At 43.3% G+C, this 25,750-nt stretch overlaps 1 long non-coding RNA gene across 1 annotated transcript in view; it reads right to left on the reverse strand.

The window, feature by feature from the left end:
• Nucleotides 1-1,201: 1,201 nt before the first annotated feature.
• LOC109284986 (uncharacterized) overlaps nucleotides 1,202-25,750 on the reverse strand; it is a 38,076-nt gene continuing 13,527 nt past the window's right edge. Inside the window, exons 3-4 of the long non-coding RNA XR_002092646.2 lie at nucleotides 6,237-6,710; nucleotides 1,202-2,053 (exon numbers count right to left, since the gene is read on the reverse strand). This is a non-coding gene — a long non-coding RNA (uncharacterized LOC109284986). The remainder of the gene's footprint in view (nucleotides 2,054-6,236; nucleotides 6,711-25,750) is intronic.

Below are 25,750 nucleotides of genomic sequence, written 5' to 3' on the forward strand. Positions count from 1 at the left end.
GTGTGGGGCCAGCCTCCTGCTACTTCTTCAGCCTTCCTTGCTTTCTCACTAAGAATCTTGTATTTCTGGCAGTCTTCCTGGTCCCTTCCACCACCCGAAAGCACCCTCATCCAGTCTTTCTCTGGGTCTTAGTCCTAATCATTATTGCCAACTGCTTGCCACTCTAGCAAACCCAGCCAGTATCTGGGCTTTTCATTGTGTGTCTAATTATTTATCTAGATCAGTGGTTCTCAAGGTTTTTAGACTCAAGGCCTCCCTTAGAAAACGCCAGTCCTTATCTTTCACTCATTTTTGGACTACAGAAAATAATAGAACAATTCTTACATTGCAAAGAACTCAGGAAGACTACAGCGGGTCACGCTATTTTTAACACTATGGATTCGTATATAAAAACTCTGAGTTTATCTTGTGACTTACGTGTTTGCACACCTATCAGCGCTTCATAGTTTCATAGTTGTTAGGGGCTGGAAGGGACCTTGTAGATCATTGGGTCCATCCCTCCTGCACTTGGGCAGGAAAGACTGCTGGGCCAGGTGACCTGAGCAAGATGGGTATCAAGGCAGACAAAGTTCTTTGGGTGAATCTGATATCTTTTATTAGACCAACTTAAATAGTATGGGTATCAAGACTCCTTTTGAAGATCTTTATTAGCTCAAGTGCTAATATTGTGCAGCACCACATGGCACCCTTAAAGGATCTCATAGAACCCCAGGGAACAGCAGCTTCTGACTGAGAACCACTGATCTAGATACTTTCACAGTCCCTATGAATCCATTGGTCCTGTAGTAAAAAAGCATTTGTTGGATCCTTTTGTTGGGCAGGGAAATGTATCATTTTTTAACCCAGTGGACAAGACTCATATAACTGGCTGTGAAGTAGACTCAGTTGGATCACAGCCTATAATTTGAAGATAAAAATGAGAAACAAAATTCTGAGGAAACTAGGACTCAGCTGGAATGAGATAAAAGTGAGAGATCCTGCTCCTTCTTTTTTCTCACTGCTGCTAGTCCTTTGAATCCCAAAACAAAGCCTGTTGCAGTACCTTTATCTCCCCTCCTCTCATTTTAGCTTCACACGCACTCTGCTCTAGGGGAATTAGTGACTGAAGATGCTGCAGAGACAGTTATTACACTTTTCCAATCCCTTATGAACCACAAAAATGGACTTGGACAGAAGTGTGCAAATAAAAAAAGATTATACATTCAGCCTGGGAAATATTTATTTAAATGTTGTCATCACCAATTAACACTGAACTTATTTTAGCATATTTTAGATAAAGAAGCAATATTAATCACCGGGGATAACAGAAAAGAGCAAACCATTGTCTTGCTTGTCCTATAGTTGAACAGTAAAGGAAACAATTCTAATCACCATAGGTGTGGCTTGCTGGAACTGCTCAATGACCCCCCAACAAATCATTTTGGGAAAGAACTAATGGCATGAGATGACTAAGTAAATCTTCAGGAAAAAAGTGCACTTTTCTACCACCTTTTGCGGCATGTATCTTTGTAGTTAAGCATGACTTTTCTTGGGTAATCCCCACTTTAAATGTTTCTGAAAGATAGTGGAATTGACCTGTTAAAAACTCTCTCATTCATAATTGCTGTCAACATTGACCTTTCACCTGTGTCACTTACAGAAAGGGAAGGTGTAAGATGCAAGAATCAATATAGAAATATTCTCTAAGCAAGAAATAATAAAATTACATGAGACTGAATATACGTGGACAAAGAACCTCCTCTATGAATTAAAGCAGTTTGCAGTATTTGGAACTTAATGGAAGGGAAGACATGATGATCAGACTAAACATATCAAGCAAACATTGGGGAAATGTGATATCATAAACCAAATGTAAAATTTGATATGCATAATCATATGATGGAGTAATAAAACACTGCATGTTTCTGCTTGCTTTTCTTTGGGAGGATTCTGAAGTGTTACCTGATCTTTGTAAATGTTTGCTGGGGAAGTTCCCACTGTGAAACTCTTATGGGTCCCCTTAGATTTTAACTGCTTCAGGACTGCCAGTTTTTCAAGAACTTCTTTTTTACTGCTGTGTGAAAAATGAGACAAAACACTTTTTTTCAGTGACATCTTAAGTATCTAGGACAGAGTGTCATTATTAACAATGCAATAGCAGTTCTCTCTGTTGGATGTCAGCAGCTAAAAAACATTATCCTGCCATTTTACCACATGGAGGTTGCAAATGCACCCAGAAATAAAATCTTTTTGTAGAAAGAAAATAAGGACATTTTAAAAAGCCTTTGTTTTCTTTAAAATTTTATATTCAATTGTGACAATGTGGCATGTGTGACTGAGGCATGGAGAAAAGTTACATTAATTCCACACTGCTTTCCAGCTTCTTCTCGCCCACTTACACTGATGGAGCGCAAGATGTGAAACCCCAGCTCTCCATTTTTGCCTTAGCAAAAAGGCAGTTAAATACAGCTGTCCGAACTGGCAGGGTGTGGGGGGGTACGCAGGGGTCTTCTTATATGATCTGGGCCTACATGATTATTGTGAATGCGAGATTCAGTTTTGTTTAGTTATATTATATATTGGGTACCTATACTTTGTGTCTATTTTGTTTGGATGGATGTACTGGTTGGTGTTTGTTGCATGAATCTGGCTGGACTCCAAGGTTAAACATCTATGGGGAAATAAGAGAGATTTAAAACTATAGCTCAGATGATAGATGGATCTAAAATACAGATTAATTGACTTGAAAGCAGGGGCATCAAACATATGGCCTGCCGGCCTCATCTGGCCCATGGAACAATTTCCTTTGGACTGTGGAACATCTGGAAGGCCTGGGAATTAAGAGGGCAGGGTGAATGGAGAAATGAGGCCTATTGCAAAATTTGGGACTACAGCATCCTCTTGAACAACACAGCATTGCTTTCCCTATCATTGGTCACCTTGCCAGGTCCAGATCCAGCCTGTAAGAAGCCAGACCCATCCTGGGAGTTCACAGTGATTTTGCCAGCTCTGTTCTAAAGTACAGAATCTCAGGCCCCACCATATGGAAATCTGGTGTCTCACTTCTGTGGGAATCATGGGACCCTTTGCCATCGAACAGTTGCTTCTCAGATGTGGATGCTTAATTGACTCAATATAATATCAATTTCAACCCCTCAATTCATCATAATATCAATTCATTATAATATCAATTTCCCCACAAAACCTCTTCGTCTCACTGCTCAGAAAGATCTTTTCTTCCAGATAAGTCACAGATATAGCAGCACTCTTTCTGAACTACAGTAATGAGGCATTTCTTTAGGATTTCTTAAACATATTTTGAATTGTAACAGTCTCTGTTCTAGTATTAGAATGTTACTTTTTTTCTTCTCCACCCCTTTAGTTTTGAGTCATTCCTTGACTACTTATGTTTTCTTCCTTTTTTCTTTGCTTTTTTGTTTTTAAAGATTTGGCATTATATTCTGCTTCTATCCTTCTCCAGTGTTTGGCCTCTGATTTTACCCTTTTATTCACTCTATGACTTGATACAAAATTCTTATATCAAATACCTATTTTCCTTCCATTAGCAATTTGTACCAGGACAAGAATGAAAAATGGGAAAAGAATTAAGAGTATAAAAAGCTCTGATTCAAAAACTTCTGAATAAGTTTCCATTCTTGGTGACTTTCTGAGGGAAATTGATGAAACAATGAGGAAAGAGCATAAATTATCTCAGCAGTCTTACTAATTTTAACATTGGTTTTCTCAAAATAGGCCAACTTTTTCTAGACTAGAATATATGAACAGAAAGGGCTGGTTGAACAGCAGTATTTAATTTCCTGTCACAACAGACGATGGTGTTTTGCCACCAGCCAGCACTGTAATTGGTTTCTAGATGATATCCTGTGATTATATGGTATTAGCTGTTATACGGTGTATTATATTTTAGATATGTCAAGAAATTAATGCAAACTAAATCTAAAATTGTCAGAAAAATATCAAGGCAAGAAAATAAAAGCAATACAGATTAATTCACAAAGATGATAACTTTACTTATTTATGTTTCTCAAAGACAGATTTCATGCCGTAACACCGGCAACGTGATGGGACTTTCAAACTTTCACACCTCAGAATACTATGAGATGATTTGGTATCTCTTTAATGACCAGGTTACTACTAATAATATCCTATCTATAGCAACTCTGTGGAAAAAGAAATGCTATCTCAAACTACTATATGCTTTTCTAGTACTGTAGGCTGTAATGAATACAGTAAAAGTCCCAGCACAGTAACAAAATCACTTCCTCCTGGATATGTGGACCTCCACAAATGTATACAGATATGATGAAGGGGAAGTTTGTGTGAGTGGGCACTTTATTTTTAGAGCAAGTTGGTAAGACAAGCTAGTTCTACTGCTGTTCTAAAGGGTATGGGAAACAGAAGGTCATCTTATGGGCCTGTTCTGTTTCAACCTAAAAGTCAATATTGTTGCAAAATGCCGTTGCTCTTCCTCTTTCATTTATGTTTGTGTTATGACATTTGACTTTCTGAGGTATTTGCATATATGCAGTCTGTAATCCATTATTTTCTGGCAGAATAAATACTGGGCTAAATTCTGCCAATCTTCAGCCAAGGGGAGATGAAGCATGATGACCTGCTGTGCTGGATTTTACACAGGCATTTAAAACAATGCAAAGTGGATGTAAAACATTATTGCATAGGAAAGTTAGCATTTGACACCCACATACAACTCACTTTGCACAGATACATAAACAGTTCAGGGCAAGAGAACCAGCCTATTGGATTAATAAAATCCACCGTGCTCTCATTGTGCACTGGTAGAAATAACTATGGAAGTTACAGAAAATCAAGACCAGTCTCAGATTAATAAACCACAGCTAACTCTTCTCAGCCCTTCTTCCTTTTGGCAAGTTTGACCTATATGCCCAATCAAATGCTCAAATAAATTAAGACCAATGAATGGATCAAATACAAGGCAGAGTGTGAATCCATCTTTCAACTCAAATCGAACAATGGGAAAATGAGCTCAATACAGTCAAATATAAGAGTAGCACCTGAGCCTCACACTTAGAGTGTATGCCTACACAGCACAATGTAGTGCCATATAGAGAACTAGCTCTGGAAAAGCTGGGTTGGAAAAATTGGGTACTAGAATCAGTTTAGCTCTGTTAGCATGACACTTCACTTCAGCTCATTAGCAATTCTTTGAAGAAGAGTATAGTCATTTAGGTGGAGTGCCATATTAAAATTCCAGTATGTGAGCTACCTCATGTGAGGAGCTATCTTAGGTATTGCTTTACAGACTGTGCTCTGCCCTATACAACTTTACCTTGTGAATTTAGTTAAGTACTTAGGCCTATATATTCAAAAGTCCTTACTGGGTGCATCTACACGTGCCATTAAGATGATGTGATAAACTCTGGTGCAGACTCTCTGCCAGAGTTCATCATGACACCTTAATGGTATATGTAGATGCACAAATTGCTGCAATCCAGGGCTCACATGAAGATGCTGTGCCCAGGACTGCAGCAGTTTGAGCCATGGTGGAGCCACCCTGGGCTGGCAGGGAACTCTGGGGGTCACCACAGGGCTCTGGGAAGCAGCATTGGGTGGTGGAGGGGCTGGTTGGGGCACAAGAGTGCCCCAGTGAGAGGAGCCATGTAGCTAGGTGGCAGGCCAGGGTCTGGGCCCCCTGCTGCCTGGCCTAACCAGGTACAATGTACCTCCAGGTCAGTGTTTACACATGCATTTAGGCGCAGTTATTTTCACTGCCATAAGATAGGATTGTCCCGTATCTTAGGGTGGTGACAATCAGTTTGCTGTGGTCTAATAGCATCTCATATGTAGATAGCGACACTTTACACTGCAGCAAATTAGTCTACTATGCAGTTAAGCAAACATGTAGATACACCCACTGATTTAAGTAGATCAGTTTTTGGCACACTTTTTCACCTTTTGAATAAGTGTAACATTCATTCATGTGTGTGATCTCCACTTCTCAAAATTAGGTCACCCATGTCACCCAAGAATGAAGCACCCTAAACTGATTGAACAGTTGTGAATAGTTAGGCCTTAATCCATTCAGGTTCTCTTTTCTAAAGATGAAAGTACTTTCCCTAAGAAAAGAGAGTGCAAATAGTCATTCCAGCTGTGTCCCAGGGGGACACAAGTGGAGGCCCCAGAGCACCCTCTCACAGTGGGACCCGAGGCAGGGCTGACCCACCCAAAGAAAGAAATTAAAAAGAGGGCACACTTACCATTTCTAGGAGAAGTGGAGCCACACTTTTATTGCCGGCTGGGAATGACGTCGGCAGATGACACCATCAAAAACCACTGCCCGGCTGATTTAAAAGCTGGCGGTGGGGAAACAGAAGTGGGGGCAGTAACGCTGGAACCAGAAGGTGAAGCTGCTCCCTGGGCTGTACATTGGCAGTGTTGGCAGCTCAGCAGGGGGCTGGGCAGGGACCCACAGGGGGGACCCCTAATCCATTAAAAGAAGTACCCACCCAGCTCGGCAGGGCAGCCGGGCTAAGGAGGATGGCGTTGAGGGATCCCAAGGACCACAGACACCAGATCCATGAGTGGGGTGGGCTGAGGCCTGTACCCCAACTATTCCTTTCTTCTCTTTTCTTTTATTTGTTATTTTGGAGGGCGCGCAGAGCCTGGAGCAGGGAAGGAATCTCCAAGTGACCCTGGGTCAAGAAGGAGAGCCGAGGCCAGGGGGGTGCAAGCTGCAAAGAACAAAGTGGCCGTAATTATTGACTAAGCACTTTACCAAATGGAAGACAACATGTTTTTAAGGTGTTTAGTCTGAATTTTGAAGAAAGAACATTTGACTTTTTATTCTTTTGTGTGGTTGCATCTTTCTATTTTGTCAGCAAGAGTAAATACTTCATGCAAAATAACAAAAATAGTAAAAAAACAATTAAAAAAGTAACGATATTTTCATATGTTCTGCGTTTCAATATATGTATAGTTAGAGGCCCAAGTTTTAACAAAAGAAAGTATTCTGAGGTAATATTGTTCTTGCCCATGCCAGGAGAAGGCATGGTAATATGCTGCTGTGGTAGTAGAAGGAATAGCAAACAGTTTTTGACTGAAACATTTTTCCAAGGAAAAACTCAGATTCAGGTCAACTAAAACAGTTTGAGACGTTATGCTGAATTTGCCAGTTTTTCATGGTAAAAAAAGAAAAAAAATCATCCCTCCAAACCAAAACGTGTTAATTTAAATTTTCCAAATGAAACATTTACATTTTTCAATTCAAAGCAATATTTACTGTCAAATGGTACTTCACTTTTAGAATATTAAAAACCATTGACAACAGAATTATTTTCCCCCCATTTTTAGTTTTCTGAGAAATTTAAACGACCTGTTTTGAGTCAGCTCAAAATGATTGATTTTTAATTTGTCAGTACTGAAAGCAAACTGGAAAAGTGGTTATTCACAGAGTTTAACTGTGGAGTGGACTTGGTTCATTCTGTGAGTAAGAGTGCAGGGACTTTCACTGATGATGATTGCCGTTTGAGTCTTAGTCAGCTAGAGGTTTATAGACATGCTCCTTAAACTGTATATCATGCTCTCTTGTAGATGATGTATCCCTAAGGTTAGCCATCTGCACTTCATTTAGGATACATACAGACATTTGGGGAGGTTAGGGGGAGGGTAAATAGAGTTTAAAATGGCCACGTGATCTAGTGGGGGGGTCATGGGAGAAAGCATGGCCAATAGAGGGAGATTGGGTGGGGAGGGGGCAGTGGGGTCTGTGTGGAAATCAGGAGGATTGTGGGGGCTAGTAGGGTCTGCAGGGGGATTTGGAGTGATGGGGGGCTCTCCCCTCCAGACCATGGGCTATTTTTAGTCCACCAACACCCTTCATCTCCAGAAGAACAATCCCCCCAGGAAAACCCGTCCCTCCACCCCAACTTACTCTGATCTGCTACTGGTACCAGAAGCAGCTTCCAGGACAGGTTTGGTGAGCTCAAGGCGGGGGGCAGAGCTGGCTGGTCCACAGGCAGGAGGTTGTCCATCTGGGGGAGGGATGAAGGACCAGGGAACTAAAAACAACCCATTGCCAGCAGGGGGTGGAGATAGGAAAAGCACAGCCCCAGGGTTGGGGCTAGCAGCTGGGCTTTCACAGCCCCAGGACTGCACTGGGAACTGTACATAAGTTTATCTAGATCAGTGTCACTGGACCTGATTTAAGTTAGACTACCTTGGATGTACAATTAACTTAGATTTGGTTGGCCCAACCCCGGTGCTGAAAGTCTGCAAAGCCGGGATATCTCCCACATCCCTGCAGAGAATGACAGACAGCTTGTCATAGAAGGGGGTAAATGTGCAACCTGCCCTTGAATGAGAGTTGGCATCTTTTGCTCTGTAAAATGCTGATCTGAGGGACTTGATTTTGCACTGGACCTGGGTCCAATCATGATTGTGCCCTCGTACCTGCATGCCTTTTGTCATCTCAACATAAACAGGCTGATTCCTACTACTCTCCAGCCTATGATCCTTTGCTCTGACCAAATGTCGATTAAGTCATCCAGTTCTTCCTGGCCCCAGTTGGGTCCATGGGCATTGGAGCTATCAGCCTCATGGGCCATGGGCTGCATCATACTGCTGGCCTTGGCTTTCTGAGACATAGCAGGTGAAGGAGTTGGTGGTCAACAGCACAAGCAAAAGCGATTTGTGAAAGGGGCTGGCAAATTGGGGGCGGGGGGGAGGGCGCCTTTATACTCAGACTGTGCTTACAGGAGAGTCTGGAAATTCCAAGGACGTCATTACCCAAAGGTAATGAAGTAGTTAACAACTAATCGTTTCGTCTACACATGGCCAAAGACCCGGTGATGGCCTTTGGTAAGGCCATTGTACTTTGGGATGGCTGCTCAGTGCCCGGGAATGTTGCAAAAATCATCGATAACTGCCTGTTTGTGCAAAATAATGTTATTACAGAATCACAGCGCAGCCTTATGTTTTCCCAGAAACTGACAAAAGTTTTGAATAGGTAGGAGAGGAGTAGGCAAAATATTTTTTTTGTTTGCAACTTGATTACAGCAGCTGCAAAGTTCCTGCAAAGGCACAATGCCTTGGGGTGCTGGGGTGAAGTGTTGAAAAAGCAACTATACCATGCACACACACAGTCCCTGCCACACTGCTTGGTGCAGATGAGTGAGAGGCCGCCACTGGGAGACGGGCAAAATGGAGAACAAGGATGAAGTATGTGACATGATGATGGAGGACATAGAGGAGAAGGAGGAGGATGCATTGCTGGAAATGCAGTTTTATGGTAGAATGCTGCAGGAAGTCTTCACCAGGAATACAAGACTACAGTTTTCAGTGGCAAGTCATGTGATTCCTTCTTTAAAAGTACAGACTAGAAGATACATGCCATACAGAAGGGAGCAAAGCAGCGAAGAAGTGGAATCTGACTGGGATCTGTTGATAAACCTCAGGAGAACCAGCAGAATCTGCATGGTGTGGGCCCGCGAGAGCAGCTCGGACTGGTGGGAGTGAATTGTCCTGACCGCTTGAAACGACCAGCAGTGGCTGGAGATGTTCAGAATGAAATGATATGTTCTACCATATCATCTTGATGCTGGGCCCACACATCATGAGGCAGGACACAAACATGCGTCAGGCCATCCCACCAGACAAGAGGGTTGCAATGGCCATTGTGAAGCTAGCCAGCCCAACCAGCCTCTGCTACATTGCCAACCAGTTTGGCATGGCTGCCTGCACGATGGGGCAGGCAACTTGTGAAGTATGCCAGCTGCTTATGGACATAGTTTCTAACAAAGTTATCCGCCTGGTGAATCCACAGCAAGTGATGGATGGCTTTAATGAGAAGAGGTTCCCAAAGTGTGTGGGGGCTTTAGACAGCACTCATATCCCAGTGCTATGCCCTGAAGGGAGTGGGAGGCTTTACACTAACAGGAAAGGATATGCCTCTGTGATCCTGCAAGCTGTGGTGGACCACCGGGGCTGGTTCATGAACATATTTACAAGGTGGGCTGGCAGTGCACATGATGCGTGGGTGTTCTGAAACTCCCTTCTGACTGACATCATGGAGAAAGGACACTACGCAGCCAGCATGGAGAAGTGATCTGTGGTGTCGCCGTTTCCCCTGTCATACTAGTGGATGCTGCCTACTCACTAAAGTCCGGGCTCATGAAGCCTTATGGAAAGAACATCATGGACCTGCAGAAGCTGGTTTTTAACTACTGCCTCAGCAGTTGCAGGATGGGGGTGGAATGTGCTTTTGGATGACTGAAAGGATGATGGAGGGCGCTTATGTGCTGGCTTAACATGGACGAATAAAATCTAACGCCCTTTATTGTGGCAGCCTGCGTGCTGCACAATATTTGAGAGAGCCAAGGAGAGGTTTTCTAGGACTCGTGGGAACAAGAAGCATGACAGGTGGTTGAAAGACAACAGAGATGTGGGGTAGCAGCACGGGGACTGAAGAGATATCCTCAAGGAGAGGCTGGTCGGGTGGCCCTTGTGCGAGACTGTCTTGCACAGCACATTGCTGAGAACAACTGCTAGGGAGTGCTTTGTTCCAAAATACATTATTTCTGTTTTTTACACTTTAAAAAATCTGTGTCTGTCTACAGTATTTTGTGGGAGGGGCGCATTATGCACCATCACCCACATCTGAATGAGCCCGTTCCTTTTTGCGGGCTAGGCTGGTTGTGGGGGGAGAAACAAGCTGAACAGCAAGCCACGTTTTGAAAAAAAATTCCAAAAACATTTTGTTACAACCCAATTAAGCAGTGCCCATGCCACAAGCAAGAGATACTATTCAAAGCAGTTTTATTTTGCACTAGGTTAACTAAGGGTTAACAAGATGATAGTAACAGACTTTTTGCTGTGCAAGCTAACAAGAGATTTATAGCTGCGCCACTAACAGAAATGAAACTTTAACCTTCTGTGCTTTACATAAATCATTATAATTGGTCAGAGTAATACAGGGAGTAGCCCTGAAATAACACCCTAGTGAAAACCGCTATATAATTGGCGATTCTAATTAAATTTATGACGTGGCAAAAAGCAATTGGCTATTATACAAACAAAACCCGCTTACACTTCCGCAAAGTCGGAGACATCCGTACACACCTTGGAGACCTCTGAACATACGTGTCAGAGTAATTAGACAATTTGATCACTTGTCTAAGTTCCCCGTCTTCGACCAATCTCAGAAGTAAATCAATGACTGCCGGCCCAACCATTTCTGCCCGAACACTTATGCAGACTGACCTAACGAACTCTAAGCTGTAACTAACCAAGTATCTGACCTCCGTCATTCACCACCTTGATGGCGTAAGTAAACAATCTTGCTTTTCAACCGATAAGCGTCTGTGCCTAATTCCACTCCAAGCTTCACAAGTACCCACCTGACGGGCCCCTTAAGGCCTTGAACCCCTCGCTGCAGTGCACGGCAGCGACACATTTATAAAAAATATTCACAATTCAGAACACACCTACAAAAAGCCATATGTGTACTACAGAAACAGACGGTGCACCTGGCCTGGGAACTGGTAGTTTTCCCATTGGAAACTGTAAAGAAGATCAGAGGTCGAGAATGCTGGGAAATGTAGTCCAAAAAAACCCCAAAAACCCGAAGGGATAAAAAAGTCAGAAGACCACCAACATATATACAGGAAGCAATCACCTATCAACCAGGTGGCAACAAACACCCACCCGATACTCTTACGATAGGTAGTTATTAAGTCACTATATTAATGAAAAATTCCATGGTGGGATGGAAAGGGAAAAGGAACAGGAGGGAAGGATTCAACCACGTGGTTTGTCTTTTGGGACTGGGACGGGGCTCCTTGCGATTGTGTACTGATGGAGAGAGAGACCAGACCGAACGAGCATAGGCAGGTGTGTGACAAGGATTTTGGGGTGACTGTGACCAGTTCAGTTGAGTCCAATGAGAGTCCGGGGACTGGGGAGCCCAGTTGGCTCATGTGCATCTCCTGCTGTAATGTATTAGGAGAGATATTCTAGGGGGTAAATTGGTATTTGACTCCATCTACTGACATCTGCAGGAAATGACACAGGGGCTTAACTCGCTCAAAAGCACTGTTTGTGCAAACATGAATGCTGTGTTGTGCAAAGAAACTGCACTGCACCAAAAAAAAGGCGTATTTAAATTCTGCGGCGGTCTACATTAACTCCTGTGTTGTGTACACATGGCCTTAGGGCCTGACACAAGTTACATTTTTCATGTGATCAGGCCCCTGAAAGCACTCTACAGCCATGACATAACACACATGCATGGCTGCAGAGCACTTTTTAAATGGCTGGTCACTGCAAGTAATTAACCCTCAATAAATCAGCTATTAGCTGAAGGCACTCTAGAGCAGAGCGTCTTAGGAAATTCTGGTCAGGTGCCCTGTGAGGGTTAATTTTTCACATGTGCCCACCCCTGGGCTTGTCACAGAGAGGAGACAGAGGAGGAGTGGAGGAAGTAATGTTGAATGGACACTAGCGTATTAATCTTTCAATTAGGTGTATTTGTTTTATTATTAATTAGTTTTATTTAGGCTTTATTGTTATGCAACGCAAGGCTTAGACTCCATTTTGTATTGCTTAGGATAAATAGAATAGTCATTTTATAGTATATCAAGTTGACAAATTAAGTTACTATTATTTTTCTATACTCTATTATATTTTCATGTAAGTATTTCTTTTGCATTCTTTTATAACATTCAGATGCATGGATGAATGAATGTAAAATAAGTGGTAAAAGCAGAGCAAGCTATAAATATGTGTCATTAAGCAAGTTACCAAATGGCGGATCATGCTGAAGATGACTGAAGAACCAGTTGGTGCCAAGTGAAGAAGAGATAAGCAGCAGAGACAAGATCAAAACGAGGCCTGCACAATATTCCAAGGCTAAAGGACTCCCTGTGTGATGGACACGGCTTACACCATGTAGCAGAGGAATGTTGAGTAATACCAGCACCTGGGGCAATGATGCATAGGTTTGACCTCATGCCAGAATGGAAAAGTACCCCAGTCTTAGACAAAGACTTGCAATCCCTATAAAAGAAGAGACTTAACAGCATAAAGGGGTGAACTCACTCTGAAAGCTTCATGGAAGCACAGGCGCATCTGTACACCCTGCTTCCAATGGGATCTCAATATGCCTAGGCTGGCCACCTAGAGCAAATATTGAGCAACTGACTTTGGTAACTATAACATCTGCAGAGTGAATGAGAATGAGTGTGTGTATATGTGTGTTGTTTTTAATGTTGTTGTACTCTCGATAAACGTGGCAAATTACCTTGTCTCTCCTGATAGAGCTCTTGCTTGTTTTTTAACATAATATATGTTTTGTGTGTATTACAGGAGGGGGTGCTGAGCTGGGGAGAGGAGTGGTTTGGCAGCCTCCTGCAAGGCTGCTGGAATGCCCCCGCCTGCTGGCTAGGACCAGTGCAGGTATGCTTGAGGCCCCAGAACCCAACAGGGGAACATCTGTTGGGTTCATAGAATCATAAAAAATTAGGGTTGGAAGGGACCTCAGGAGGTCATCTAGTCCAAACCCCTGCTCAAAGCAGGAACATCCCCAACTACATCATCCCAGCCAGGACTTTGTTTAGCTAGGTCTTAAAAACCTCAAGGGATGGAGATACCACAACCTCTGTTGGTAACCCGTTCCAGTGTTTTACTACCCTCCTAGTAAGAAAATTTTTCATAATACTAAACTCAACTTCCTTTGCTGCAACTTGAGACACTTGCTCCTTGTTTTATCATCTGCCACCACTGAGAACAGTCTAGCTACATCCTCTTTGGAACCACCCATCAGGGAGTTGAAGGCTGCTATTAAATCCCTACCTCAGTCTTCTCCTTTCTAAATTAAATAAGTCCATTTCCCTCTGCCTCTCATCATAAATCATGTGCCCCAGCCTTCCATTGCCGTCTGCTGGACTCTCTCCAATTTGTCCAGATACTTTCTGTAGTGGGGGCCCCAAAACTGGACATTGTACTCTAGATGTGGCCTCACAGGGTTAAATAGAGGGGAATCATTACTCCCCTTGACCTGCTGGCAACACTTCTACCAATGCAGCTCAGTATGTTGTTAGCCCTCTTGGCAACAAGGGCACATTGCTAGCTCCTATTCAGCTTATTGTCCACCATAATCCCCAGGTCCTCTGCAGCAGGGCTGCTGCCTAGCCAGTCAGCCCGCAGCCCTTACCAGTGCATGGGATTGTTCCATCCTAAGTGCAGGACTTTGCACTTGTCCTTGTTAAACTGCAAGATATTCTTTTGGCCCAAACCTCTAATTTGTCCAGGTCACTCTGAATCTTAGCCGTACAGTCCAGTGTATCTACTACTCTCCCAGCTTGGTGTCATCTGCAAACTTGCTGAGGGTACACCCTATGCCATCTTCCAGGTCATTGGTGAAGACATTGAACAAAACCAGCCCCAGGACCAACCCCCTGATACCAGCTGCCAATTAGTCATTGATTACTACCCTGCAGTGGTTCCCTTCAGTGGTGCTCTAACTCATGGCACTTTGTGTAAAGAGCCATGAGTTAGACCGCCTCCCCGATAGGCTGCCTAAACGTCTGTAGGTGCCCCTATTTAGGTCAATCTAAGTGTAAGGTTTGTACCTGGGTGAACTAAGTTAGATCAGGTGGCCATTTTTAGCATGATTTAATCTCCCTCTAGTCTTCCTGAACATCTGTACCTAGCCCTAGTCCAGGTCTCTATGCCTGTTTCCTTACCTACATGCCAGAAATTGGGATTGTCCCTAGGTTTGGAAAGAAATACAAAATATATATAATGTTTTCTGTTGGAACCTTCTAGAGAAGTGAACCAGGTCCACAAAACAAACAGGTACTTTCCCAAGTCCTATATACATAGTACTTAGCCATATGCAGGTGTGATAAAAATGGAAGCAGTTATGAAAGTAGTTATAGCACTATATAATTCCAGACAGTTTAGACATTTTAATGTTTTTAGCAAACAAGTGGCAGGATTAGAACCACCTTACTCATAGATTGTACTGCATGAAGCTCAACTGAAGTCATTGGGACCATTTCCAGTGCAAAGCTATATCAAATATCACAATATTATCTGAATTTATTTTCATCACTGGGAAAGTTTGTCTGTTGTTTCATTCAGAATAACTCATCTAGCTGGTGGTCAGACATGCCTAGTTTTAAAGAAACGCTATAAAATATACTGTTCTCACATCCAGACACCTTGCCATCAGTGAAAGATTGCTAATAATTTAATAGGAAACTTCCACACAACATTCCCTCTCATGACAAATCTGATGTAATATGGAAATTAATTCATAATCCTCCTTTCAAAGATGATGGAATTTTAACTCTCCTCTTCTGCCAAAGTCCGATAAGTCCTCAAGAGCCGACTTCACTTGGGCCTCATATTAAGGGCACCATGCTGTGTTTTTATAAACTGAGCTAAAAAATATATCAAGCTTCCTAATTGATGTGGCTGCATATGTCTCAAACACTAGAATGCTGGAGGGGTTCTGCAGCTTTGTGCTAAACCCAGATGGATGTTGTATTGAATCTAGCCCTGTGTTTATTGCTTTCACACTTCAAATACATTGGGCCAAATTCAGCCTTCAGTTATGCAGATGCAAATCTGGAATAACTATATACTAACTTCATTTACTCATTGTAACTTTGAGCAGAATTTCATCTGTTCTTCTCAAGTGCAGTATAAACATAATTCCATAACATCTGCTGGCTTTATTGTTATAATTTTAGACATTAAAAAGTATGGGTTCATTATGCTCTGAATACAGACAGACATATTTTCATTCACCTCAGCATGCATGGACTTAATTCCATAAGCCATTTCTTCATAACATGTTAAGATGTGTTCCTGAATTCCTTTTTATCTTCCATCTCTTAATATTTCACTGGTTTACTTATTTACCAGCAAACTAATAATGTTACCAATAACACGGGGCTTCTGTAATTTTTGCAATACCTTTCTCTTAATGTCTTTTTATTAACTTTAGGATGTAATAAAGTAAGTTTTAACCACACAACATTTTTTCACACTGCAGCATTAAAAGACAAATGAAAATTGCAAGTTTGATCCTTCATTTATCACTCAGACATAAAAACAGTTGGTTCCAACAGGGATTTTGTTTATATAAGTATGACATTATTGAGCCTCGCATTAGGTAGGTTTTGGTGATACAATACACACACACACACAATACATTAATCCTAATATGATCATTATTTTGCATATATATATCCTAGGATATATATATGCAAAATAATGATCAGTTTAGTATGAATGTATTGTGGGTGTGTGTATCACCAAAACCTACATAATAATATATATATATATATATATTGTATCACCAAAACCTACCTATATATATATATGGCATAATTTATGTTGCTTGTATATATGACAAAACTCTCCAAACTTTCCCAACAAACGGAAAAAATTGAGAGTGATTTTGTGATGGTTTAGACTATTCAATGTTGCAGCATTTAATTGACAAGTTCTTGGACCTTTATGCTAGCTAATGGCCTCATACAAGCATTTATTTCTAGCAATGTAATATTTCCTCTATTGGAAATGATTCCAGTGAAGAAGCAGTACAAGTGTTCAGCCTGCCCTTGCCCCCTCTCCGAGGCCCCTTGTGTCTCCCTGTAATGGAGCTGGGTGCCAGGGGTGGTAGGATTTCTCCTTGGTGACCTCTCTGCCTCTGGGTCTTGGGTCTCTCCCTTTTTAATCATAGAATCATAAAGGATCAGAATGGACCTGTAAGATCATGAAGTCCAGTCCCCTGCCATGGGCAGGAGGTAGTAGGGCTGAAACGAGCTCAATAAGGTGCTTGTCCAGCCTCTTCTTGAACACCTCCAGGGTTGGCGACTGCACCACTTCCACTGGGAGCATGTTCCAGATTCTAGATATCCTTATGGAAAAGAAGTCTTTCCTTATGTCCAGCTTAAATTTTTCCTTGACTATCTTTTGCCCATTGGACCTTGTCCTCCCAAGTGGTGCCTTTCTGAAGAGTTGCTCCCCTAGATCTTGGTGTTTGCCCCGACATACTTATAGGTGACTATCACATCACTTCTCAGTCTTCTCTAAGGCTGAACAAACCTAGTTCCCAGAGCCTCTCCTCATAGGGCCTATCCTCCAAGTACCTGATCCTATGGGTGGTCCTTCTCTGTACCCTTTCAAGCTTATCCACATCCTTCTTGAAGTGCGGAGCCCAAAACTGGACACAGTGCTTCAGCTGTGGTCTCACCAATGCCAAACAGAGGGGGAGAAGCACCTCTCTGGATCTATTAGGCATGCATCAGCTGATGCACACCAGAGTTCTATTTGCCCTGCTGGCGACTTCATCACACTGATGGCTCATATTCATCCTCTAGTTGACTGTCACCCCCAGGTGGCTTTCAGATGCAGTGCCAGCCAGTGGACCACTGCTCATTCTATAGTCATGATGAAGGTTCTTTCTACCCAGATGAAGGACCCAGCACTTGTCTCTATTGAACCTCATCTGATTGTGTTGAGACCATAGGACCAGTCTGTCAAAGTCATTCTGGATCCTTACCCTGTCCTCAGATGAGCCCGCATTTCCCCAAAGCTTGGTATTGTCCACAAACGTAATCATTATGCCTTCTACTCCCTCCTCCAAGTCATTGGTAAAGATGTTTACTCATCTACCATGCCTTTGATAATACTTTAAGAGAAAAAGGAATTGGGGGGAACTGCTCTACTTGTCCACACAACATCTTGGTTTATGTCATATCCTATTGGTTATCCATGGCCTCCGACCTCCCCTCTAGCCATGCCCATGCCTCGCAGGTAACAACAATCAATCAGTTCAGTGAGCATTCAGCTCCCAACTCTTCACCATCAGGCCAGGCATATAAGCTTCTGATCGGTCTCTGCCCCACCTAGGGCTATGGCCCAGGGGTCCTTGCCTCTGCCTTCCTTGGGCTGCAGGCCTCTGGCCCTAGTTTCTGCCCATCTTGGGGCCATTGGTTCCTGACCCTGGCTCCACCTCACTTGGGTGCTGGGCCTCTGGCCTAGTCTTGGTTTCTTCTCCACTTCTCATTATGCTGGGCGCCCATCCCTGGCTCTCCCCTTCTTGCGGCATACTGTCACTTGGGGCCCCATCCTTGATGGGCTCAAGCTTGGTCATGCCCTGGGCACTACTGGGACCTCCTTGCCTGATCACTCCCAAACCTGGTCCACCAGTGCAAATCCTAACAGAAAAGATAATTCCTCCAGCTATAATTAAAATCAAGCATGCTGGCTGAATAAGAAAATTCAGCTCACAGGCAACTCACTGTTCCTTTTTAGTACTCTACCTGTTGCAAAGTCTCCAGTGGTCTCTCCACATAGGCATAGCACTGAACTCCTCCTTGGTGGTGGAGCAGCTATAATTGCTCTGGCAGTCTCCCAGTCACAGTCATCATAGAGAAGCTCCTTCCCTAGCAGCTTGCAGGGACAGACTGTCTCCTGGGCTCAAGTCCTGGGGTCATGGACCTAGGTCCCACCCAGGCACCACAGGTGTCTTTCTTTAGGCTAACTAGCTACAGAGCCACTCCCAGCAGTAGGAGCTACCTGCCCTGCTTCCCAGTACTACTGTGGTACAGCTTGCCTTGCAGCTAGCCACAGTCCTCATTCTGCCCTGCCCTATGGGACAATTGTAGTGCTGCTACCTCAGCAATAAGCACCTCTCCAGCCTAGGATCCAGGTGGGCTTCTGCTGCTCTTTGGCGAGCAGCCTAGTACACCAGAACTCTTACCCACTGCCAGCTCCTTCTCCATAGTAATAGGGAGTCCCCTGGGCTTCCTGTTACACTCCCCAAGACCAGGGTGATCCTGGTCTGGAAAAAGTATAGGATGTTTCAGTACTCTTGGGTAGGCGGGAAGGGAATGGGTTGGAGCAGCAACACCACTCCTCACTTGAGGAACTCCAGGGACTCTGGAGTGAGAAGTGGGTAGTGAAGGTTGTGGTGTCACGTCCTCTGCTCAGCCCCTTGCCACCTTTTCTACTCCAGGGACTGCAGAATGAGAAGCAGGCAGGGAGCTGAGTGGATGGAGCACTGGGCAAAGCCTCTTGCCTACTTCTCATACCGGGGACTCCGGTGTGTGAGGAACCAGCGGGGAGCAGCTGGAATCTGGGAGGGGCAGGAGTAGCTTCCCCCTGTGCCTGCTTTAGATTGGGATGACCCGATGGTTCAAATTAGGTTATTTTTCTCCCAGAATGGCCATTTTTGCTCTGGGAGAAAATGTTGTAATGTCTGTATACTTATGGTTTCTACCAGGAGAACAGCAGCTCTCCCTGTAGAAATGGAACGTGTGCTTGGCCAATATATTCAAACTAACTATGCTAGGTGACTTATAATATAGTTTTTATTTATTTAAATTATTACATGATCTGTTTTAAGTTTATCAAGTTAAAGTGCAATAGTCCCTACCTGGTTTTTTATTTTATTTTATTTTGACACTAGTTGAAGTCATTGTGACTTGTCTATATGGAGTTTTGAAGCATTTCTCTAACAACATTCTTACAGCGTTTTCCTAGTTTAGACAAGAAACAAAATCTTCAGAAGTCTCTGAGTGACTTTGGAGTTTTAGTCCACCCACGGACGTTAAATGAGAGGCTGCTGAGTTGCTAGTTTACTTCTGAAAATGCAGTGTCTAAGTGCCCAAGTCTTTTAGGCACTTCAGTAAATTTTGCTCATGGCTTATTTCTTCCTTTACTCTTTTACTAACACCTCAGCCAAGATGCAATGCAAGGATGAATGAAATTGGATAGACCATTTTTGCATTACCATTAGGTTAGTACTGTTACAAAGAAATATAGGAGTTATGGTGGGGAAAAGAATAATCAGAGAAGATATAAGGTAAGTAAGTTAATCATGTGTCAAGAAAGATTTAGCAAGTATTAGATCAACAGTGAAGATTATAAGTAACCAACATGTTTTGCTTACGTGTAATGGTTATCTTACATTCTTTTCCTTCTTTCACTCTCTAACTCACTGTCTTTCTTAAAGTTCATGATGAACATTTTCAACATTCTATGGTAATGAAGGGTATCTAAGTCCACTATAGGTCTGTGACAATGACACTATTGTTCCAGCAACAAGGGGGCTAGTTCAATAGTGCAAGGTCACTTCAGCTCCCATCTTGTATACTTTCTTTTCCCCACTGCAGACAATAACCTAGGCTCATTTATTTTAATGTGTATGCAATTGCATTGGAGAGTTTCAACTAAAATATGAAAAGGAGGAACCAAGCATAGGAGACTATAACAAGTGGAGCTTTGTGCTTCACTTCTAATATGCTAGCCCAATAGAGAAAGTAATAAAAGTTTCTTCAGTTCATTGTATATTTGTGAAAACATACAGGAGGAACCATGAACATTAATATTTAATATAAAGATTTAAAATACATTCTTTTAAATAAATGAATAAGTTTATTCTCTAGAAAATTCAGAAAATAAGCAAGGAGAACTTTTCACACCGGTCAAAATGCTATTCACCAAAATGACAATGAGAAGATTCACTGATTTTGCTGACACTGTTCATGAATAAGGCAAACAGGATTTGTTTACTTAAACAGTCAACAGTTACCACATGTTTTAACTATACAACTTTTCGGCTAAGTGAAATAACAAATAAAACAAAACAATGTAAATCTTGAAAGTAGTCCTAGTGCTTCTTTTCAATAGTTACACACACACACACACACACACACACACACACACACACACACACACACACACACGTTAAGCCCATCCTCAGTTTTTGGCAGCATGAAGCATTTGAAAAGGCAGCAGTCTTGCAAGAAAGGACTAGGAAAGCTAATTGCTTAAAAAAAAAGAACATACAAGAACATTGTTGAATATTTTCCCAGGGCCTCCTGGGATGAGAGTTACCATTGCTAAAATTGCTTCTTGGTAGTACAGTTGTTTAAATTTTTCAACTAGTGATGAAAGTAAAGCCAGCCCTTTTTAAGACAATAGACAAACTATTTAGGGCTTTCTCTCCCTTAAATACATGAAAAAGCATTCCTTTAAAACAATAATACATATTTTGTAGGGGAGATGGCATTCTTACATCATTACTAATGAAAATAGAAAGCAGCTGCCATGGCTTAATTCTCAAAAGCTATAAATATACTCTTCTTTTACTGCAGAAATCCATTCACTTATATTCCCTTCTTATCCAGCCATTTATTTAAAAAAAATATATATATCATATATAATATATGATATATATAGATGATATTCTCCGATGGATTTGGAGTGTGAATACTTTGGGTCTAGTCTTGAGAAATGCAAAACAGTCATCACTTTTAATGGAAGCTGGGAGTCTGCAGCACCTTGCTGTACATTTTAAGAGCAATCCACAATTGTTCAGATTTCTTCCTCTACCCTTTGCTAGAGAATGATTGTAGAAATGAAGAACTAGAAAAAAGTCTGATCTCTATCCAGTTCCAGTTCACGGGGAAGAAAGGGGGGGGGGTTGCACTTTATGTCAGTGAGCAATACACATCAACCCTCATCAAGACAGAATCCGAGGTTGAGGAAGTAGAAGGATTGTGGGTTAGGCTACATGGGGGGCAAGGAGAAAGGGATTTGGTGGTAGGGGTCTGTTACAGACCCCCACACCAAGGGGAAGAAATAGATGCGGGGCTCCTGAGGCAACTCTCGGAGACCATAAAAGCTAAAGAGGCGGTAGTCATGGGGGACCTAAACTACCCGGACATCTGCTGGGAGACGCAGACAGCAAGGTCCCATCGCTCACGCAGGTTTCTAACTTGTGTACAGGACCTCCACCTGACACAGGAGGTGCATGGTCCCACTAGGGGGAATGCCATACTGGATCTGGTATTGGCAACGGGAGATGACATGATAGGGGACCTCCAGATCGGTAGCTATCTGGGAGACAGTGATCACCTTATAATAGAATTCAACATAAGACGGCGAGTGGGTAAGGTAACTAGTAGGGTGAAAGTGCTAGACTTTAGGAAAGCTGATCTCAATGCACTCAGGCGATTAGTCAAGGAAGCACTGCAGAGTAGGAGTTTTGATGGGATGGGTGCCCAAGAAGGGTGGCTGTGCCTAAAGGAAACGATCCTTCGGGCACAAAGCAAGACGATCCCCGAGTGAGGCAAAAGAGGGAAAGGGGCCAGGAGGCTTTCATGGCTGACCAGAGAAATCCAGGGCAGCCTAAGGGCCAAAAGGGGAGCACATAAAAAGTGGAAACAGGGTGAGATCACTAAAGATGAATATACCTCCTCTGCTCGTGCTTGTAGGGAGGCAGTTAGGCGGGCCAAAGCTACCATGGAGCTGAGGATGGCAACCCAAGTAAAGGACAACAAGAAATTGTTTTTTAGATATATTGGGAGTAAAAGGAAGGCCCAGGGAGGAATAGGACCGCTGCTAAATGGGCAGAAACAATTGGTGACAGATAGGGGGGACAAGGCTGAACTCCTCAACGAGTTCTTTGCCTCAGTGTTCCTAAGTGAGGGGCACGACAAGTCTCTCACTGGGGTTGTAGAGAGGCAGCAGCAAGGCGCCAGACTTCCATACGTAGATCCTGAGGTGGTGCAGAGTCACTTGGAAGAACTGGATGCCTTTAAGTCGGCAGGCCCGGATGGGCTCCATCCGAGGGTGCTGAAGGCACTGGCTGACATCATTGCAGAGCCACTGGCGGGAATATTCGAATGCTCGTGGCGCATGGGCCAAGTCCCGGAGGGCTGGAAAAGGGCCAACGTGGTCCCCATTTTCAAAAAGGGGAGGAAGGAGGACCCGGGCAACTATAGGCCGGTCAGTCTCACCTCCATCCTTGGTAAAGTCTTTGAAAAAATTATCAAGGCTCACATTTGTGAGAGCCCGGCAGGGCAAATTATGCTGAGGGGAAACCAGCATGGGTTTGTGGCGGGCAGATCGTGCCTGACCAACCTAGTCTCTTTCTATGACCAGGTTACGAAACGCCTGGACACAGGAGGAGGGGTGGATGTCGTATACTTAGACTTCAGGAAGGCCTTCGATACGGTATCCCACCCCATACTGGTGAACAAGTTAAGAGGCTGTGATGTGGATGACTGCACAGTCCGGTGGGTGGCGAATTGGCTAGAGGGTCGCACCCAAAGAGTCGTGGTAGATGGGTCGGTCTCGACCTGGAAGGGTGTGGGCAGTGGGGTCCCGCAGGGTTTGGTCCTTGGACCGATACTGTTTAATGTCTTCATCAGCGACTTGGACGTGGGAGTGAAATGTACTCTGTCCAAGTTTGCAGATGACACAAAGCTATGGGGAGAAGTGGACACACCGGAGGGCAGGGAACAGCTGCAGGCAGACCTGGATAGGTTGCACAAGTGGGCAGAAAACAACAGGATGCAGTTCAACAAGGAGAAATGCAAAGTGCTGCACCTAGGGAGGAAAAATGTCCAGCACACCTACAGCCTAGGGAATGACCTGCTGGGTGGCACAGAGGTGGAAAGGGATCTTAGAGTCCTAGTGGACTCCAAGATGAACATGAGCCGGCAGTGTGACGAAGCCATCAGAAAAGCCAATGGCACTTTATCGTGCATCAGCAGATGCATGACAAATAGGTCCAGGGAGGTGATACTTCCCCTCTATAGGGCGTTGGTCAGACCGCAGTTGGAGTACTGCGTGCAATTCTGGGCGCCACACTTCAAGAAGCATGCGGATAAACTGGAGAGGGTACAGCGAAGGGCAACTCGTATGGTCAAGGGCCTGCAGACCAAGCCCTACGAGGAGAGACTAGAGAAACTGGACCTTTTCAGCCTCCGCAAGAGAAGGTTGAGAGGCGACCTTGTGGCTGCCTATAAGTTCATCACGGGGGCACAGAAGGGAATTGGTGAGGATTTATTCACCAAGGCGTCCCCGGGGGTTACAAGAAACAATGGCCACAAGCTAGTAGAGAGCAGATTTAGACTGGACATAAGGAAGAACTTCTTCATAGTTCGAGTGGCCAAGGTCTGGAACGGGCTCCCAAGGGAGGTGGTGCTCTCCCCTACCCTGGGGGTCTTCAAGAGGAGGTTAGACGAGTATCTAGCTGGGGTCATCTAGACCCAGCACTCTTTCCTGCTTATGCAGGGGGTTGGACTTGATGATCTATTGAGGTCCCTTCCGACCCTAACATCTATGAATCTATGAATCTATGAATCTAACTTTGTGGCAAGTACATGGGGAATGGTGGAATTTTTAAAAAGATTTTTGGGATCTGATTATAAATTAAAAATGTAAAACAGACTTTTGGGGGGAAACAGAATTCTTTACATTTTCAGTTACTCCAGTGTTTAGATAGAATGCCAAATTTAATTATTAAGAGGCTTTGGAATAACAAGATTGCTTTCTGTTCCTTTCAGATTATGTATATTGACAAGCATTAATGGGAAATATTAGTTAGAAATATACAGAGTGATGCTTTGGAAAATAAGCCAGCAATCTGGTGAATCAGGACATTTTATATTGTTTTAATAAATACACTACATTATATTTAAAATAGAGGAACATTTCCATAGTTGTTAGGAAATTATAGGCACAGTTTGTAAATTTCAGTGGATAGTTCTCCCCAAAAGAGCTTTTTCTTGTTAAAAACTGATGGGGCCACATTCTATCCCTGAACAAGAGTGGAGAGATGATAAAAGGTGCTGGTCAACCTTGCACTGAGGCATGGGCCAGTTGATAAGAAAACATAATTTAAAGCACTGTCCCATAGGGAGCAGTCAGAAGTGTCAGTTCTTGCCCAATCTGCCACAGAAAGTCTATAGCTGTGACTGAACACAAGTGCATGGCTACAGACTGCTTAAAAAATGGCTGATCAGGCAAAAATCTGAACCCTCATTGCATGAGGGTTCAGATGAAGGTGTTTCAAAATTTAGTGTCTTCTGTAACCTGTGTTTGTGCTGCCTCCCAGCCTGTCACTGCTTTCAGAATGGGAAGGGGGAAAGGGAGTGAAGGGAGTTCAGTCTGGGATTTTTCAGCCCCCAGTGGAGGGTGGGGTGGACGTATAGGAGTCCCCACAAGGTATGGGGGGCTCTATTTCACCCACCCCACCCTTGAGCGCTGGCTGGGGAACAAGAAGAACAAACTCCCTCTGCTCCTTTTCCCCTCTCCCATTCTGAAAACATTGCTAGGGGGACACCAGCTGCAGGCTCCCCGCCAGCAGCTAGATTCCCCTCCCACCTGGAGCCAACAGCAAACTTCTGTTTGGTCCGGGGAATCATTGTAACTCAGATCACTTCCTGAAAAACATTCTCATTTGCAGCAGGTAGCTGCACTTCTGTCTGTGCCCATAGAGTCACTGCTATTCTTAATGCTAAAGAAATTCAGAATCTATACTATTAGCCTAAATATGGTGCCTTGAACAAAACTATTTCAGTTCCAACTAGTGTTAAGCAATTCTTACATGATTTTATGTTCCCCTGTTTTGTATATATTAATGTATTGGAAATATTTAAAAAAATTACTGCACGTTACTGTTAACTTATTAAACTTCTTTATACATACTTCTTTATGCCAATGTATACTCTTTCTTGTTCCTAGCAATATGGTAACTTGATGAAATGAAGATAAATGGAATAGCTGAAGAGTCACTACATTCATTCAGCCTTAGATTAGTACAAAGGTAATTCCTGTATCCCTCTGAGCTTCTGCAATGTCTTGGGAAATATTTTCCCCCTTGGCATTTCGTATGCAGATTGCTATCAGGTTTCATAGATTCATAGATTCATAGATGTTAGGGTCGGAAGGGACCTCAATA

This window comes from Alligator mississippiensis, chromosome 2, assembly GCF_030867095.1.
Source record: "Alligator mississippiensis isolate rAllMis1 chromosome 2, rAllMis1, whole genome shotgun sequence".
NCBI classification, from domain to species: domain Eukaryota; kingdom Metazoa; phylum Chordata; order Crocodylia; family Alligatoridae; genus Alligator; species Alligator mississippiensis.